This window comes from Lissotriton vulgaris, chromosome 6 (assembly GCF_964263255.1).
Source record: "Lissotriton vulgaris chromosome 6, aLisVul1.2, whole genome shotgun sequence".
Lineage (NCBI taxonomy): Eukaryota > Metazoa > Chordata > Amphibia > Caudata > Salamandridae > Lissotriton > Lissotriton vulgaris.
In genome coordinates this window covers 1,785,782,756-1,785,801,380 of record NC_141694.1, presented here as the reverse complement: position 1 = coordinate 1,785,801,380, position 18,625 = coordinate 1,785,782,756, and the positions used below count along the sequence as shown (strand labels likewise).

The following is an 18,625-nucleotide window of genomic DNA, read 5'->3' as shown; positions in this document are numbered from 1 at the left end:
AATTTCCCCATGACCAAATTAGCTCACAGTGTCTTGTGTGGCTGTTCCACAGTGGGATCACCTGCAAACGCTGCTGATAAAATTCTGAGTATTCTCAAAAAATTAGCAGAAAGTCTTTTGGGGGAGAAATGGTCATAGCTTTAATTCTGATAAGAGTAGACACTTTTTTTAGAATGGGCATGAGGGGGGAAGGCCGCTAAAAATGTTGGTGGTATAAGCAGAACAGTACAACTACATTCATTCTCTTCGTATTTCCCCATGCGGAAATGTACATTCCTGGGTGTGTAATTAGGGACAGACAGGAGTCCCCCTAAGAATGTGTCTGTGTGGATTTCCAAGAGTACCCCTAGAATTCTTGATAAATTCCTGAAAGTTAGAAATGAACTTAAAGGTAGGTAGGAGTCTACTTCAGCGACTATTTGACTATTCTGAAGACAGATTAATAAGAGATTGTTGAAAAAGAGTCACTGGAAGCCACGTTGTCCATTTATACTAAATTAATATATAATATAATGAGACTGGAGATCTTATTTCCAAAATACATGCGTCCAATCCCCCTGCTTTGCACGGGCAAAAGCTCTGCTCAGTGGGAGGGTTGGCTGAATATGAACAAAAGAGCACAAAGATTCACAAAAAAAACAAAGGTTAAAGTGACATGTTATGTATGGTATTAAGAGTTTACCTTGCATTAAAAAAAACTTACCATTGAAAAAAAAAAAGATTAAAGTGAGGTCATACTTAGGTGTTGAAATAACTCAAAAACTAAGGTTTAAAAACAGAAAACACTGAAATTCACCAGTTACAGTTGACTGAGCTAACTATAATTTGCACCTGCGCCATACACTGCTTATGAAATCACATTTTATATCACTCATGGTATGATAAATGACAATGTTTATGACATCAACCTGTTCTTTAACATCCTGAACCAGTTTCTTGTGGTATACCTGGAGGATATTCTGATATTCTTTGCTTCCCTTCTGAAGCACTGAGTACAGGTTCAGTCCTTCTTCATCTCATGGAAACCAATCTATCCTGTAATGTGAGTTGTGAATTCAAGAGGCCAGAAGTGTAGATTACCTAAGGACTTTCCTAAGAGCACTTCTTTTTTGGGTGGCCAACCCCCAAGTCCATCTAGGAGACTCAGAGTTTTTAGGTCTGCTTAACTTTTATAGACATTAAAAACTTTGCTGATGACCTGACGCTTTTCGAGCCCCTTTGAAGAAGGAGAACCTAGATAAAGGTTTTTATCTGATTTCATTGGCTCATGGAGCCCTTATTAATCTCAGGAACACTATTACCCAAACGCTTATTCTCCAACACTTGGTTTCATCTAAAAAGTTTATCATAGTAACCAATGACTCTAATTTTGCTGTGGGAGCAATTTGGCTTCAGCAAAATGAGGAGGACTTCTGGAGAAAACCATTGTTTAACTCTCCACTGTCCTGAGTATCTGTGAACAAAGGTATTCTATTTTGGAATGCAAACTTTTAGAAATTAACCATGCCAGCATGGGGTAGCAGCATCTATTAATGGGATTAGTTGAACCCTTTGAGGTTCATTCAGGCCATCATAATCTCCAGTTCTTTGGAGAATGCAGCAAAAAATAGAAGACAAGCTTGCTAGGCCTACTTTTTTTCACAATATGACGTTTTTGTCCCAGCAGAGAAAGGACAAACCAATCATTTTTTGTCTAGAAATGTCCACCCCAACTGCGGAGTCTCAGCCAAATGCGGTACATTTACCTTTGTGAATCAGGCCCAATTGTTTAGGCGAAACTGCTTATTTTTGCAAATTATGTGAAAAAATATGTGGCAAGTTCAGTAAACCTATATTTATGTGATAAATGCTGCAGTGTCAGAATCACATACGTCATCTAGCCAGCTCGATTATTTGATCAACAATGTATTCATGAAAGTAAGTCTAAGCATTCAAATTCAAATCAGTGTGCATGTTTAGCTGCATTTTTTTAAAAACTAGTAATTTCTAGATCACTACCCCAAAATATTCAGGCAACATGAGTAATATAGTTCTATATTGCCATCTAGGGGTTCATGTGAGGTGTCATTTGCAAACCAGTGATGTCACCACAACCCCTCAATGGCAATATTGGACAATATTACATGGTCACCTGGTATCTATAGATGCGTATGCAAAAGTCCTGTGCAGCAGCCCTCCCATCCCTTCAGTGCCAGTGCTCTCAATGTGCAGCAACAGGAATCGTGCCAGTCATAAATTTCTTAAAAAGTATGAGACATTCCCATTATCAGGAGCTCATATGACTGTTTATAAGTGCAAAACACTCCTTGGATCAGGAGCTCAGATGATGAATATTTGACAGGCGAATTATCAATTATCATGATATGAGCACATGATCCTGGGAGTGCCATGTACGTTTGAGCTAGGATGTTCACTGAAACAACCCAGACCTGAAGTAGGCCATTGTTGGATGCTGAATATATATATAAACAGACATCTCAAAAATAAAAATCACAGGACCCAGCACTCTTAGTTTAGGGATCTAGCTATAATGTGCACTTCATCATGCACTGCTTATGGCTGCGAATCTTACATCAGTCATGACATCTCAAATATTGTTACTGATAACATCACTCATGACATCTGAAATTACATCATTGATGACATTACCCCCAGGTCCCTTATGTCCTCGTCCCATTCATTAATATGTGGAGATAACCATCTCCCGACAGAAAAAAAAGAGCAAAGGCATGCTGGGACCTTAATACTGCCCCTCCCACCGGGAGTACATAAGCAGTACTTACCCAGCATTCCGTCTGTTCTTTTTTTTCTGTCTGTCGACAGAAGTTTGCTTTGGTTGCTGGTGCTGCTCCTGCTGGGCTTGGGTGGCTTACCTTGTTTGAGTCAACCCGTCCGGCTGCCTGGCTGTGCGGTCGGGGTGTCTGCTGTCCTGCCTCCTGGCCTGCCGGGCTTGCTGGGAGGCTGGTTTCTTCCTGTCCCTGGCTTTCTGGATGCGGGCCGGCCCTTTGCGGCTGGTGCGCCAGCCTCCGGGTCTCTTCCAGGTCAGGGGGCGCGTCTTCCTGGTTCCTGGATGCAGGGGAGATGCGCTGCGTCCGGCCCTGGCGTGGTTCTGGTGGTGCTCCTTGGGCTGGTGGGGAGAGGGACCCTTGTTTGTGTCGCGGCCTCTCTCCCGGAGTAAGTTCCGCGTAGCGGTTTCTCTTTACCCTTCTTTGCTGCTTTGCATTGTGTGCTGTGGGCTGCCGTTGTTGGTGCTGGGGGCTGCTCCTCTGCGCTGCTGGGTCATTTGCCGGCTGTTCGTGTTCCTGCATGGCCCGGGGTCCTCGGCTTCCTGTGCTTCTGGAGAGGCCTCCGTAGCTGTCTGGGCATTTCTCTCTTTCCGCAGTTTGGGAGAGTGTGACTGGCTGATATGGCTCTGTTTGGTGTGCGCTGGACTGGAATTCGGTTGGTCCCTGCATAGGTTCAGTTTGCACTTCAACTTCCTTACATTCGTCATGCTCTGGGGTGTGCAGTGGTGCTTTGGGACCGTTTCGAGTTCCTTGTGCTCTTCTGTGAGGATGCCTGTTATTGCTGTGGCTCCTGGGGTTGCAGGGGTTTGTCACTGGGGCCTCTTGCATGCGATGCCTGCGCTCTGCTGCTTCGCTGCTTCTGCCCGCGCCTGCGTGTCCTGGTGCTGACCCGGTAGGCTCCCCTCGCTGCTCCTGGGATTCCTTGTCCTGGTCGTGGGCCTTGGATTGGGTCTCACTTCCTGTGTGTGCACATTCTATTGGCTTCCCGGGAGGGGCTTCCTGTGGGGGCTCCTCTCCTCCTCTCTGGTTGCCTGCTGCGGCCTTGGTGCTCTCCCTCCCGGGGCTCTCTGCATTCGCCCCCCACCTTCGGCGCTTGGGTGTCTGACCTGGGGTCTGTTGGGGTGGACTCGCTTTCTCTGCATTGTGTGTGGTGCCCGTGTCCTTGCGGGTCGAGGGCTGTGTTTGCTCTGGGTTTTCCTGTCTGGGCTGCTTTCCTCCTCCTCCGGGCTGGCCCACTGCGTCGCTCTCCCGGAGATGGGGTGCGTTGATGGCTGTGCCATCAGCTGGGTCACTTGGGGGTGCCTGGTTCTGCTCTCGGCGTGCTTCCGGGCTCTTTTTTCCCTGTTCTTTCCTCTTCTCTGGCTCCCCTTCTATGTGGGCTGGGGACTGGAAGGGGACTCCTGCTCTGTTGCTGCTCGCCCGTGCTCCTTACTTCACGCGCTGGCCTCTGGTTCGGGGTGCTGGCCTGTTTCCCGGTGCGGTACTCTTTGGCCTCCGCTGCCCCTCGGTTGCCTTTGGCTTTGGCGCTGGCTTCCTTGGCCTGGGATTGGGGGTTTTGGTTCCCTTCCGCGGTGCCTCCTTTCTGTGCTCCTCTCCCTTGGTCTGGGTGGTGGGTGTTTCTGTTACTGGGCTTCTCCCTTTGGTTCGCTGCCTTCTGGTGGTGCCTCTGCTCCTGGCCGCTCGTGCTCCTGTGTTTTCTTTCGGGTGCTTTTGGGGGGGGTCATCCTCTCCCTGGCGGGTGTTGGCTCTGTGTTGTTGGCCTTCGCTCTTTCCGTTTGGTGGCCTGCCCCGATTTGGCGTGGGTTCCTGTCGCCTCTGCGGTGGCTGTTTCCCTTTTTTCCTGGCCCCGGTTGTGCTTGCTCTTGGGGTTCCCAGTGTTGGGGTCTCTCCTGCCTGCTTGCTTCCGCCTTGCCCTCTGCGGATCGTGTTTCAGTGTCGCCTTTCGCTTCCTTGGCAGCGGTTTGTTGGGGTTGCGCTTCTGTTTCCCCTTCTTCCGGTTCCTTTGCGGCTCCCTGACCCCGGCTGCTGGTGGGTCAGTGTTCTGGCTTCTTGGGGGGATCCGTGGGGGTGGGTCCCCTGGCTTCCTGTTTGCCTGCCGCGGGTTTTTTCCACTTTTCTTTGTGTTCCTCTGCGTGCCTCCTTCTCGGTGTATCGCCGGTGTGGGTGTCGTATCCTCGCCTTGGTGGTGCTGCGTCCGCATTTTTTTTGCGGGTTGGCTGTTGTTTTGTGGCCTGTGCTCCGCTTGCTTGCTGGCTCTGCACCTCTGCTCCCTGGCTTTGGCTTGGTTGGTCAGGGTGTGGGGCGCGGGGGCTCCTGGATTGTGCCTTTGTTTCTCCCGTCCCTTGGGGGTCCCCTGGTCCTTGTTCAGCCTCCTGGTGTCCTTCCTGGTGCTCTCTAGGGCTCTCTGCCTGCACCTCGGTGGTTCGTCCTGCCTTGGCTGTGGCTGTTCTGTTCTCCTTTGCTCCAACCTGGGGCTTTGGGTGTTGTCCCTGGGCCTTCTGAGGTCTGGCTGCTTCTGTTCTTCCTTGCTCATGCCCTGGCTCTCCCTGTGCCTGCCTTTGGCTTGCTTTGGGTGTTTCCTGCCTGCCCTTCCTGGTGCTGCCTGTGTTCCTGCCTGGTTTGTTCCCGGTTTGGGCCTCCTGTGGGTGCCTGGTGCAGCTTCTCGGGCGGCTGTTGTTGGGCGCCTGCCCTTCCTGTCCGTGGTGCTTCCCTCCCGCCGGGTTGTTTTCCTGGTGGTGGTTCGCCTTTTGGGCCCCGGGGGATCGTGCCTCTGCTGTTTGGGCCTGGTTGTCTTTGCTGGTTTCCTTGTCCTTGGCGGGGGGCTGTTTTCCCCTCTTTTGGTGTCCGGTTCTCCCGGTTGGTGGCCTGTGGCTGTGCTCCCGCTCTGCTCTAGCTGGGTGTCTGCTGGGACTTTCTGCTCCTGCGTGTTGGTTTTCTTTTTGGACTCTGCGTCCTTGCCTGGGCTCTCTTTTGTGTCCTGGCAGGGCGCTCTGCCGTTTTGTCTGCTTCCTGGTGGGTTCTTCAGGGCCTTTTCCTGCCGGCGGTTCTCTTCCCGGTCTTCTTTCGCCTGGGTTGGGGCCTTTGTGGGGTCCTGTGGCTCCAGTGGTCTGCCAGCTTCCTGCTTGTCCTGGTTGTCCTCGGGCTGTGCCTCCTGGGCTTCATGGCTGTTTTTGCCTGCTCTGTGGAGTGTTTTCGTGTGCGTTTCCTGGTTTTGGTGTCCTGGTTCGCCTCTGGCTCCCTTGCTGCTCCCGGCTTGGTTCCCGCCCCTTCCGGCTGCCTGGCTGTGCGGTCGGGGTGTCTGCTGTCCTGCCTCCTGGCCTGTCGGGCTTGCTGGGTAGCTGGTTTCTTCATGTCCCTGGCTTTATGGATGCGGGCCTCCGTGGTGTTCTTGCCTCAGTGGAGTCCTCCCTCCTGGCTGCAGGTTGTCTGGGGTCTCCTGCTGCCTGACCCTCTGCTTCTCTCCTTCCTCCGGCTTCCGCTTTGGCGTTTGTCTTTGTTTCGTTCCGGCCTTCTGTGTGGTCGGGCGATGGTGTGCTGGGGTTCCCTGTTCTTCCCTGCCCTTTTGCTGTGGCCTGGCCTTCGCATGGGCTCCTTCCGGGGTTTTGTTGGGCCTGTGGGTCCGCCTGCGTGGTCCGGTTGCTTGGCTCTGGTCCTGGCTTCCTGGTTCCTTTGGCGTTTGCTGCCCTGGTTTCTCCTGTTTTCTGGGCCCCTGTCCGGCTTTTGCTGGTGTCGGGCCTTGCGGCTTTTGGTCTGGGTGCTGTGCGCCCTGTGGCTGTTTCTTTTTTGGCTGCTCCTGCCCGTGCTGTCTGCTTGGCCTGGGTGTGGGGTGCCTGTGCAGTCCTCTGCCGTGTTGGCCCCTGCTTTTTTCTGCCCTCTGGGCCTGGTGTGGGGGCGCCTGGGTGTTTCCCGGTTGCTCTGGCCTCCGGTCCTGTTTGTTTCCCTTCCCTTTGGGGTTGGGGGTTTCTGTGGGCTGTGGCTGGTGGCTATGTCCCTGCCTTTGTTGGGCTTGTTCGTTTTTCCGGTCTTGTTGGCCTCTCCTTTGTTGGTCGGCTTTCGGCTGGTGCTTCTGGGGGCGTCTCTGGCCTGTCGTCTTTGGGTTGGCCTTCCCTTCCCCTGCTGTTTTGGGTTCGGTGGCCTTCCTGGTTTGGTTGGTGGCCTCCTCCCCTGTGGGGTTTTTGGCCTCCGTGGTTTTTTGGGTGTTTTCCCCTTCCCTGTCTTTCTGTTTGGTTGGGGTTTCGCTCCGGCTCAGCTCTTGCTCTGGTCTCTCTGGTGCTGCATCGTTCGGTTTGGTGGGGTGGGCCTGTTTCTGGCCTATCTTTTCTCGTCCTTTTTTTGATCCGTGCCTTTGTGGCTGGAGTGTCCTGTTGGCCTTCGCCTTGGTTCAGGGCTGGGCGGCCATGTCTGGTGGGTTGCTTGGCTGCTTTGGGTCTTGGTTCCGGTTGCTCTGTCTCCGGGATTCTCTGGTTGGCGGCCTCCTTGTTGGGGGCTCTGGCCTTCTGTTTCTGGGTTGTGTCCGGTCCTTGTTTTGCTCCTGCTGTCCTGTTCTGGGTTGCGGACCGGTTGTTTCCTGCGGTTCCCTTTGCTCCTTCTCGGTGCTCCCTTGGTTGCTGCTTTTGTTGTGGTTTCCTGGGAGTGCCTGTGGGGGCGGAAGGCCGGTTTTCTGCTTTGGTATTCTCCGCATATTAATGAATGGGACGAGGACATAAGGGACCTGAGGGTAATGTTCAATTACTTACCGGTAATCTTCATTACCCCAGGTCCCGTTGTCCTCGCCCCATTCATGCGCCCCTCCCTCCCTCCCGGGCGGCCGGCCTTCCTGTCTGGGCTTGGTTGTACAGACGGAATGCTGGGTAAGTACTGCTTATGTACTCCCGGTGGAAGGGGCAGTATTAAGGGCCAGCATGCCTCTGCTCTTTTTTTTCTGTCGGGAGATGGTTATCTCCACATATTAATGAATGGGATGAGGACAACGGGACCTGGGGTAATGAAGATTACCGGTAAGTAATTGAACATTACTGATTACTGTATGTAGTCCTTGTGACAGCATCCTATAGGGTGTGTGGACTGAAGTAATTCAGCAAGACACATCAGTGCCCAATGTTCCATTACGTATTAAGTGACAAAGGACATAACGTTTTGGAAAGGGTACAATTTGTTGAATGATTGCCCAATCACCCATATTTAAGAACTCATCAGCTAAGTTCCATGGCTAATATTTAAGAACTCATCAGCTAAGTTCTATGGCTAACTCTTGGTAATTTCGTAAAATACTTTTCGCACACATGCATTAAGAGTATTTGAACTGGACAGAATGGCATGCAATCTTACAGCCATGCTTAAAAAAGTACTGTGAGTAAAACCTTGGCTAAGGGAATTACCCTTATGTTTTATATTATTCAACAATATGCAATACTTTAACATCTTCAGTGGATTTCTGGAAATAAACCTCCACATCTAGATGTCAACTTTGTATAGAATTTCTCTATAACACTGTATAATAACTACTTAACATGGGCACATTCCAAGACATCCACTGGTCGATAATCTATTAGGTACTGCAATTCTTTATTCATTTTACAACAAGTGTTCCAGATGTATAACGAAAGGAATAAGTACCAGCCACAGTGTGAAACAGAATATCAACAACAACTAATACTTCAATATTAGTGACATTTGCGTAGCATGCCGCAGCGCTACAAGGCGGGTGGCCAGTGATGAACATTGCGTAATGAGACAAAGAAAATGCAAACCTAGTCATGAACAGAACAAAACAAATCAACTATAATCTGTGAAAAGAAAAGGAGAAGAGCGATTAATTATGGGGGGGAGGAAAACAGAAAAAGTACCCCCAATATCAAGAATTAAAGTGATCCCACCCCCTATACTGCTCACTCCATCCATTGCAAAGCTCACTCCAACAACTGCAAAGGTCAGATTGGTTGTATCTCAAGTGACCCCCAGACATCCTGTAAATCAATCAGCTTAAGACAAGGTAAGGAGAAACCTCAAAGTAGAACCACGGTGCCCATCTGGGCAAATGATAGTGCATACCATGAAGAAGGATGGATTCTAGAGAGGCCCATAACACATACCTGGTGCTCTAGGTAGCCAATGTGGAATGTGGAGGGTGTGCTTATAGCATGCAGAAGGGGCACACTTACTTCCTGAGAAAGAAGCCCCAGGCCTCATCAAAAGTCTGCAACTTGTCGTTTAGCTTATAAATAAATCTCTCATATTGTGCCATATTGTACATATTTCCAGCCAAGCCTGGATAATGGGGGACCTTGAAGTCTTCCAAAAACCCAGGATCACCATTTTGCCCTTGCCCAGAACAATTGAGAGACAACTTTTAACATGTGGCATCAGAGAGTGGAAATCAACAGAAGCGTTGGCTTTTCTGACAAAGATTTTGCAAAAGTGTTCAGCTCCAAGCCACATCCTATTGAGAAACATGCCGATGCAACCCATAATAGGTTCGGTCAGCCTTTCCCTGGTACACGCACTACTGTTTAAACCTGAAAATGTACTTATAGGTAAACCATGTATGATATAACCTCAACCTTAGACTGAGTTACAGCCTGTAGTTAGGAACTGTCTAGCTCAGATTTCCCCAGATTATTTTATAGGCAAGGGTCTAAATGACAATATTTTTTCTAATGTCATTTGTTTTGGGGACCTGGATTGATAGAGCAGCTCTGTGCAAGGGTTTATGTAATCACTAGAAAATGCACTGTAAACAGAGGGAAGGACTGCAGCACTGTCATGAATCAGGACTCTAAGGTAGTGCTGTAGTAGTTTAAAGGAGACGGTGCCCACACATCTCTGCTGCTGGATCCCCTGTACAGCATGGAGTGTTGCTGCTTTAAAAATCTGCTACTAGAGGAGGGGGCGTGGCCAACGGCATGGCTGACTAGACGTGCCTCGCCGGAGCTCCGGCCGAGTTGCCCCAGAATCCGACTTTAATCCTTGCCATCGAGCCTGAAAACCACACCACCCTGCAGGAAAACCTCTCCGTTCCACAATGTACTGGTGACCCGGGTGGTTGTGTGGGCTTTCTCGGATTTTTGAGTGCGGAGAGGCTACGCCGCGGAGCGGGTGTCCAAGATGGCGGCGGCGAGGTGCAGAGGACGGCGAGATCGCTGACCCACCGCTCGACTGACGGTGACCAGACCGAGGGACAGACCATGCTGTGCCACCCCTTGACTGGTCCGCACCTGGAACGCTGAACCGGGGAGACATTCCAGACCCGCGTTGGACATTTGGCCGGGAGAGCCGTTGGGCCAAGATGGCGGCGGACGGTGAGTGCTACGGCGGGATCCCGCCCAGCCGGGACACAGTGGAGAGCTAAAGGTCGAACGGGAGAGGCACGTCGAGGGAGCGGCCAGACATCCGGACACGTCCAGACCGCCCTGACCGGAGCACCTCCCCGATCTACACCCACCGGTGCGACGCACCCACGGACGGCGCAGGCTGAGAGCGGGTCGAGCCGCCCAACCTTTGCCCCCCGTCTGACCCACGGTTCGGGTCTCGCTGCTTTTCCCCCCCTGTCCACGGGGGGACCATGGGGAAGAAGGAAACGGCCTCCAGGGCGCTGAAGCAGGGGCCCATGGACAACTTTGCAGCCCCGAGGGCGATGGCTGAGCCACCGGGCTCCCGCCCCGACATGACTGTATTGCTGGAGGCCATCCAGGCGTCCAGGACGGACATACAAGCGTCGCGCTCGGCCCTGGAGACCAAGATCGGCGAGGTTGGTGCGGAGGTGACTCTGCTCCGCCAGGACTTCCGAAACCTATCTGAGAGGGTGACGACCGCGGAGGAAAGGCTGAAGGAAGATGGCGAGGCGATCACCGCACTCAGGAGAGACATGGCGGAACTCCAGGCTTCCCACCGTAACCTTCAATGGAAGGTGGACGATGCGGAAAACAGGTCCAGGCGCAACAACCTCCGTTTTGTGGGGTTTAGGGAAGGAATCGAGGGCAAGGACATGGCGGCCTTCTTGATGAACTGGCTCATGACCACCTTCCCGGCGGCGCCATTTTCTCCCTGCTTCATTATCGAACGGGCGCACAGGGCGCTCTTGGCTAAACCTCCGGAGGGGGCCCGACCCCGGCCAGTTATCGCCCGTTTTTTGAACTTTGCAGATAGAGACCTGATCCTGCGAGAAGCCAGAGTTCTGGGGGAGATCCGCCTGGAGAATGCTACGATTATGATCTTCCCTGACTATAGCCAAGAGGTATCGAAGCAACGCCGCTCGTACGACGCGGTCAAGGCAAAGTTGAGATCCCTCCAAATCAGGTATATGCTCCTATTCCCCGCCAAGCTGAAAGTGATCTACAAAGACAAGGCACTCTTTTTCGCTCATCCGGAGGAAGCATGGCAGTGGCTGGAGGAGCGCCCCATCCTGAACAGTAGGGAGGTGGCCAGCCGAGAGGCCATGGACAAAACCGCCCGCAGCCAGCCGCGGTGGGAACTACCCAGGCCCCAGAGACTGCGCTCCCGGCGGACCCAAAACAAGACCGCGGCGACTCCGTATAGAACCAGGGGAGCGGAGCACAGAAGGACTGGTGGGTCGGAGTCCCCCGACCCGGCAACAGGTGCGAGAGCTAGCGCACCCCGGAGGAGCGCTAGATCGGAAGGGGACGACATGGAGGATTCGGAGGGCCCTACATCCGGAGCTGAGGACATGGAACTTTTGCAAGAATCCTTACATCCGCTGGTCAAGGAGATCCGACACATGGAACTGGAACTGTCGGGGCAAGGCCCATCAACGGACACGCAGGACTCCCACTCGTGAACATTGTTTAATGTGGGACTCGATGGAGATGGCAACTCGGTGCATTAGGAGCACTCAAGTTGGCACGAAACCCCTCAAGTACTTTACTCTTTTTTCCTCAGAGTTCGCTCTGACTGTTGTTTGATTTGGGGTGGGATGTGCGGGAGGGCGACTGACCTGCTCCCATTGATAGTATGGCCCCATGTTGGGGCGCAGCTGGAAGGGGAGGGAGGTGGGGTGGGGGTGGGGGGGGGTGCATTGGAACTGTTATTACCTCATGTTGGGGTGTTGGTTTGTTGAAGGGGGGGGGGACAGCACTACACCAAGCAGCGGAGTCGGGGAGAGCCACACTTACTACCATCCGGGCCCCGGGGCCCGGCCTTTGATGATCACCGAGCAACACAATGGCAGGTACACTAACTGACCCGACCCGAGACGGACCCGGGGTGAAGGCGCTCACGTGGAACGTGAACGGCCTGGGCTCCAAAATTAAGAGGGGTCTGGTCACGGCCTACATTAAACGAGCAGCGCCAGACATTATCTTCTTGCAGGAAACACATTTGAGAGGGAACAGATGCGCTTTTCTGGCACGAGGCCAATACGTAGTTCTAGCACATGCGGGGTACACCATGGACTCACGGGGCACGGCCATACTCATTAGAAAAACGACCCCTTTCACTGTCACGCGCACATGGTTAGATCCACAGGGGACATTTGCAGGGGTGCAGGGGACCTGGAGGAGGCGCGGGTACACGCTACTGTCGGTTTATGCCCCACCCAAGCTTCAGGCACGCACAATGCAGGAGGTCGCCAACATACTATTGGACACGGCTGATACGGTGCAAATCATAGGGGGGGATTTCAATGATGTGATGTGTACGGCACGAGATAGATCCAGCAACACCCACACGGTAACAACAGACACGGCACTTGCACGTCAGATGAACACACTTGGCCTAACTGATGTCTGGAGATGGCTACACCCCACACAGACCGAATATTCTTTCTTCTCCGGGGCACACAAAGTCTTTTCAAGATTAGATTACATCTTCACCTCGAGGCAGGAACTATCATTGGAGGACCAGGCCGAGTATAGGGCGAGGGGCATATCAGATCACTCCCCACTGTTTGCACACATAGGACGAGGTGGGGGGAGGGGATGGCCCCACTGGCACATGTCGGCATGGGACATACAGACTCCTGAGATACTGGGGGGTATCAGAGCAGATATTCGAGTGTTTGTGGCGGAGAATGAGGGCTCGGTACAGTCCAGGGTTACACTGTGGGAGGCCATGAAAACAGGCCTGAGGGATCGATTCCAATCCAGGGTAGGTGAGACTAGGAGGAAACGTGATGAGGCTATAGCACTGCGGAGGCGAACATACTGACGCTAGAGGCCGAATACCACAGATCAAAGAGGGAGATAGACCTTAGGAAACTGCTAGACGCCCAAAAACTTTACAAGGAATTGACCACGAATGAGGCACGCACGCAGGCACTGGCCACCCTCCACCGCCTCTACGATGTGGGCGACAAATCAGGGAAACTTATGGCCTGGCTGAGTAGGCGGGAGAGAGCGGCCAGGTGGGTGGACGGGATCGGACTCCCCGGGGACGCGCGGGCGTCCACGGATGACTCCATAGCGGAGGCCTTTGCGGCCTACTTCGAAGACTTTTATCGGGCAAGAGATCTCGGGGACGCGGAGGTGGTGCAGGCGTTCCTGGGAGATATGGAGGTCCCACAGTTGACCCCCGAAGATAGTGAGGCCCTGGAGGCCGACTTATCCCTCGACGAAATCACGGAGGCGTTAGCACTTTTGAAGCCCGGAAAGGCGCCGGGCCCCAACGGTTTCCCGGCGGAGTTTTTCAAACGGATGGGGGACCTCCTCTCTCGCCACCTGAAGGGATTGTTCGTCGAGGCGTTTGACGCCGGGCGGCTCCCGCCAGATTTGACCCTAGCCACCATAGTCCCGATTTACAAGGAGGATAAACCCAGGGAGGAGTGCTCCTCCTATCGCCCAATCTCTCTCCTTAATATCGAGACCAAACTGTTGGCCACCATTTTGGCGCGACGCTTACGACAGGTCATCCCAGACCTAGTGCACCCGGACCAATCTGGGTTTCTCCCGGACAGGGCCACCAAACTCAACCTACGGCGTACCCACAACTGGCTCCAGGAAGTTTGTGACAGGGATGAACCCCACTGGTTCCTCTCCCTGGACGCAGAGAAAGCGTTCGACGCGGTGCATTGGCCCTTCCTGATGGGCACACTCGAACGCTTTGGGATAGGGCCCAAGTTTTTAGGCTGGGTAAAGCTGCTATATTCGAACCCCAGGGCGAAGGTGCGGGTCAATGGAAGGCTCTCCAGAGAGTTTGCGATAGAGCGGGGGACACGGCAGGGGTGCCCGCTCTCCCCACTCCTTTTCACCCTCACGATTGAAATCCTGGCGATCCGCATTCGGCACAACCGGGATGTGGTGGGGTTTCACTGGGGGGAGTCGGCCGCGGAACAGGAGACGATCTCCCTTTATGCTGACGACGTTCTATTGTACATCACGGACCCGGCTAGGACTATCCCTGCGCTATTTAAGGAGTTGGGGGACTTCGGGTCAGTGGCTGGACATACCATTAACTGGCACAAATCGGTCATGTACGACCCGCAAGGGGCCCCTAGGGGGGAGTGCCTACCCGAACACCTCCTACACACCACAGAAGGCTTCCGGTATCTGGGGGTCTTTATCACCCGGGATGCACGTCGATCATATACTGCTAACATAGACAGGATCCTTGTGGCAGCGAAGTCGGAGATGGATGGGTGGAGACAGCTTCCACTCACCATCCTGGGCAGGGCCGCCCTGTATAAAATGATCCTCTTGCCGAAGTTCTTATACGCCCTCCAAAACGAATATTACCCTCTGCCAAATACAACTATACCGAAAATACACGCTGACCTCCGCTCCTTCATGTGGCTGGGGAAACAACCACGGGTGGCACTCACGACCCTACAGCGGCACCAGTACAGCGGGGGGATCTCGCTACCTAACTTGGAGGCGTACTACTGGGCTGAACACCTGGCCCCAATTAACGAGTGGATACATGCCCCTGCAGATCACCCGACCTATGCACTGGAAAAATCCAAATGGGGCGCCAAGACGGTGCTCCACTTCCTCTATGGAGGGAAGGGAGGACGTAGGCTTCTCCCGGCGACTAGAATCACCCTGACAGCGTGGCGTAGAGCGACGGTAAAAATGGGATGGCAGGAAAGACCCACCCGTCAAACCCCCCTGTGGTCGTGTAGCTGGCTGGCCGAACTGCACAAACTACGGGGATTTAAAAAGTGGGATGACATTGGCATCTCTACGATCGGGGATGTCGTGGCGAGGGGGGAACTAAAGACCTTCCAGGCGCTACAGCAGGAATTTGGCCTTCATAACACACAATACTTCAGATACTTGCAACTACGGCATGCGTGGGGGGCACAAAACATCTCCCTTACTGACATTCCCCAATATGCACCACTTGAGGGACGCCTGCTCCAGGAGCAGATACACAGGGGGGCGGTGTCCATGACATTTAAAACACTGACAAACAATATGTTGGGAGACCTGCAGGCTCTGAGGGAGAGATGGGAGGGTGATGTAGGCACATTTGAAAACCTAGATTGGGAACTCATCCTCATGCACCCTCGAGAAGTGGCCATAAAATCGCGGCTTCGCCTCATCCAGTTCAAGGTTCTACACCGGGCCTACTTTGACAGGGCAAGACTCTTCCGGATGGGGAGGGCTACTAATGCCTCCTGCCTACGGTGCCAACATCCACTGGGCGATTTTTTCCACATTATTTGGGGTTGTTCCGTGGTTCAGGAATACTGGAATGAGGTCTTCACTGAATTGTCAGCGGTAATGGAGGTGGACATTCCCAGGGACCCTAGGCTGGCACTCCTGGGCATGTCAACTGAGGTGGATGTTACACGGCACTCACTTATCTTCCTGTTGTTGGCGTTGGTAGTAGCCAAAAGAGATATAGCTAGAATGTGGGGGGCGCCAGGAAGGCCCATTCTGGATGACTGGAGGCGAAGCCTGGACATGTACATGGCAGCTGAACGGGTTACGTATAAAGCGAGGGGGTGCCCGAGAAAATTTCGCAAAATCTGGGCCAAGTGGCGGCACTACCACGGACTCGAGTAGGGGGGTGAACCGTGGAGGGAGAGGGAATGCGGGGGGCGATATTAACCACGGAGGTGGTCTCATGTGTGAATGATCTGAACCTGTTGAACCTGGAGGGACTAGGATGTTGAGACGACGTATGTTTACGGCTCATGCCTTGAGGAGTGAGGAGGACACGGGGATTCGGTGGTAGAGTGGAGGTAAAGGGGACGAGCTGCTTGGGGGGAGGGGGGGTGGAGGGCGGGAGGGGGGGCCTCAAATAGAGGTCTCTCAGTTGCCCGGGGGTGTTTACGTGGAAGTTGGGAGGGAGGGGTTCGGGGTGAAAAGACAAAACACGAAATGATTATGTCATGATAACTACCGGGTACTGATGTGTTCAAAAAGTTGCGTATAAACGGGGGGGTGCGGAATGTTGACGCTCCCCCCGGGATGCCGTACTGCTTTTATTGATGATCCGTATGATGCAACAATAAAAAGAAATTTTCAAAAAAAAAAAAAATCTGCTCCTATTTGTTATTCATAGCGCTTGCGGCCACAGATCGGTATCTTCATAGAGGTTGTGGAAACAAATATTTGTTTGTTGTCAAAGCTCCTATGCCGCACTTTCACATGCGTTAAGGCCGCGCCACTTTATTTAGAAGATTTGTAAAACAGATGCTTTTTTTTGTAAAAGCCCCCATTCCGCGGTTTCGCTTTAATAGCTGCTGCACACCTTTTGTTAGATACTGATTTTTTACAGAAAGGGGTGCAGCCGTCATGCACGTGAAAGTGCGGCATGGGGGCTTTGACAACAAACAAAATATTAGCAAAGTAATAGGCCTCTCATTTGCAATGCCAATAGCTCAAACTCTCGTAAATGCTAGACCTATTGCAGTGCAATGCTTGTTTAAAAATGGTCATCACTTTCATTCTGATATGAGAAGGAGTACATATTGCTTTAGAATGGGCAAGGAAATGGAGCACCAGGCAACATGGAGGAATATGGCTGAGGGGAACTAAATTAAAAAGCTCCTTGGCTTTGTATTTCTACATGCAGAAATGTAGTGGTGCATATTTCTGTGTCCTCCTGAGAATGTGTCACAGTTGTGGATTTCCAAGAAAATTCTTGATAAATTCCCAAGAAGTAAGAAATTTGCACAAAGGTAGTCAGTAGCCCACATCAGTAAATATCTGACTTTTCCAAAACAGAGAGGTAATAAGAAATCATTGCTGTGAAAAAAAGACATTGGAAGCTACATTACCAGCTTCTATTCCATTAATAATGAATATATTGAGAAAGGCGCTTTATAATCTCATTATGTTCATTATTACTAAGGAGTACCTATAAAAATATATGATTGCACTGCACGTAATCTTAAAGTATAACATTACCATTCATCTGAAAACTATTTAAACAAATTTCCCTTTCCGAAATATTTAACTAATGTAATCTAAAAGGATAAACTTTATTACAGGTGACAATAACTACTGCGTTGATGCATCTTGATGTAAATTGAAATAATACTGCAGTTGCTTTAATACATAAATAATTCAAAATGTCACTTGAAAAACATTACAGAATTTATTCGGCCAACCAAAAGTCACAATATATTTCATTTATTGGCGGGGTTATACTAATTTTAGGAAGTCTGGGGTGTTGTAGGGTGCTCTCGCCCTGTGAAAAACGGTTTACTCGCATAATTTTCTTATAGACATTTTGTGGCCACGATCTGCACCCAATGCCCCTCAAGTGGCCATCCCTCACTATGCACATCTTTGGATATACGCAGTGTAGGTTGTCACACCGGACCCTGCACCCAAAAAAGAATGGGGGTTGGCAGTGGGCTTTCCTTAAGGACAAACTAAGCCCAACCTTTTGTATGTGTCCAACCTCAACCATTAAAATGCCCCAGGGGTGGGCACAAAGGGGTTAATGCTGGTAAAAACTTAAAGGTATCTGCAGAGTTGATGTTCAGATATGCTCTAATTTCCCCATTAAAAGTGGGCAGGCAGATCCTGATTGGCTGGCTACAAACTGGAGAATATTTTGTGACAACCATTACAGGACTCCTGAAAATATTAAAGGAAATATTATTGAACAGGGTAGGAAAACCCAGACCCCAAAGTCATGTGACGGGGCAGGAGGTGTGAAAAAGCTGTGCAGGACAAGTGGGGAGTGGGGTTCCTGTGTAGCCCCAGTCAGATGCACACCTAGTGCTCCATTAGAGAGACAGGGGCAAGCGTCCTCAACGAAAGATGTGATGCAAGGTTGCTTTTCTGAAGGAAATAAAATGTCATCATTAGTGGCACAAAGCTGCCTATAAAATATGCAAGCTAGATGCTAATGGAGCAGGAGGTTTGGGCTAAATGGCTCGAGCTGCTGACAGTGAAACATGGTAAACCATATTTGAGTTACAGCTTTGACTCTTGACTACACATAAGGTAATCCAAATCACAGAATTCGACATGCCAAAAAATGTAAAATGAATTGTATTTGTGTACACCCCATTTAATGTACACAGACTTGTAGATGGTCTCCCATCCCACCCGAGTAATGTAGTCTGGTGCTACCTAGCTAGATATACACTACATAAATACCAATGCATACAGACATGAAACAGCCCCCTAGAATCCTCTGAGGTTCTTAAAAACGTGCATATTAGTTTTTCGTAGTGCCACAGGTAAGGCAGGGGCAGCATCAAGGCTGCAGGAGTACAGCAGCCCCCAGGAGATCCGCCCTTTTTATCCAAGTCACTCTAAGTCTCCTACAGTGTTACACTGGTGATGCATCTACAGTGTACTACACACAACAGCGCCGTACACTAAATGACACTTTAGTCCACTCTACACTATGTCACTCAACTCAACTACACTATACGACAGTTGAGCCCCTGTCCTCCACTGTATAACACTCTAGTGTAT

General features: G+C 51.4%; 1 protein-coding gene across 1 annotated transcript in view; it reads left to right on the top strand.

Annotated features, from left to right (window-relative positions):
- Positions 1 to 18,625, top strand: part of LOC147709484 (uncharacterized) — a 189,232-nt gene that overhangs the window by 149,986 nt on the left and 20,621 nt on the right. The gene's annotated exons all lie outside the window — the stretch shown is intronic.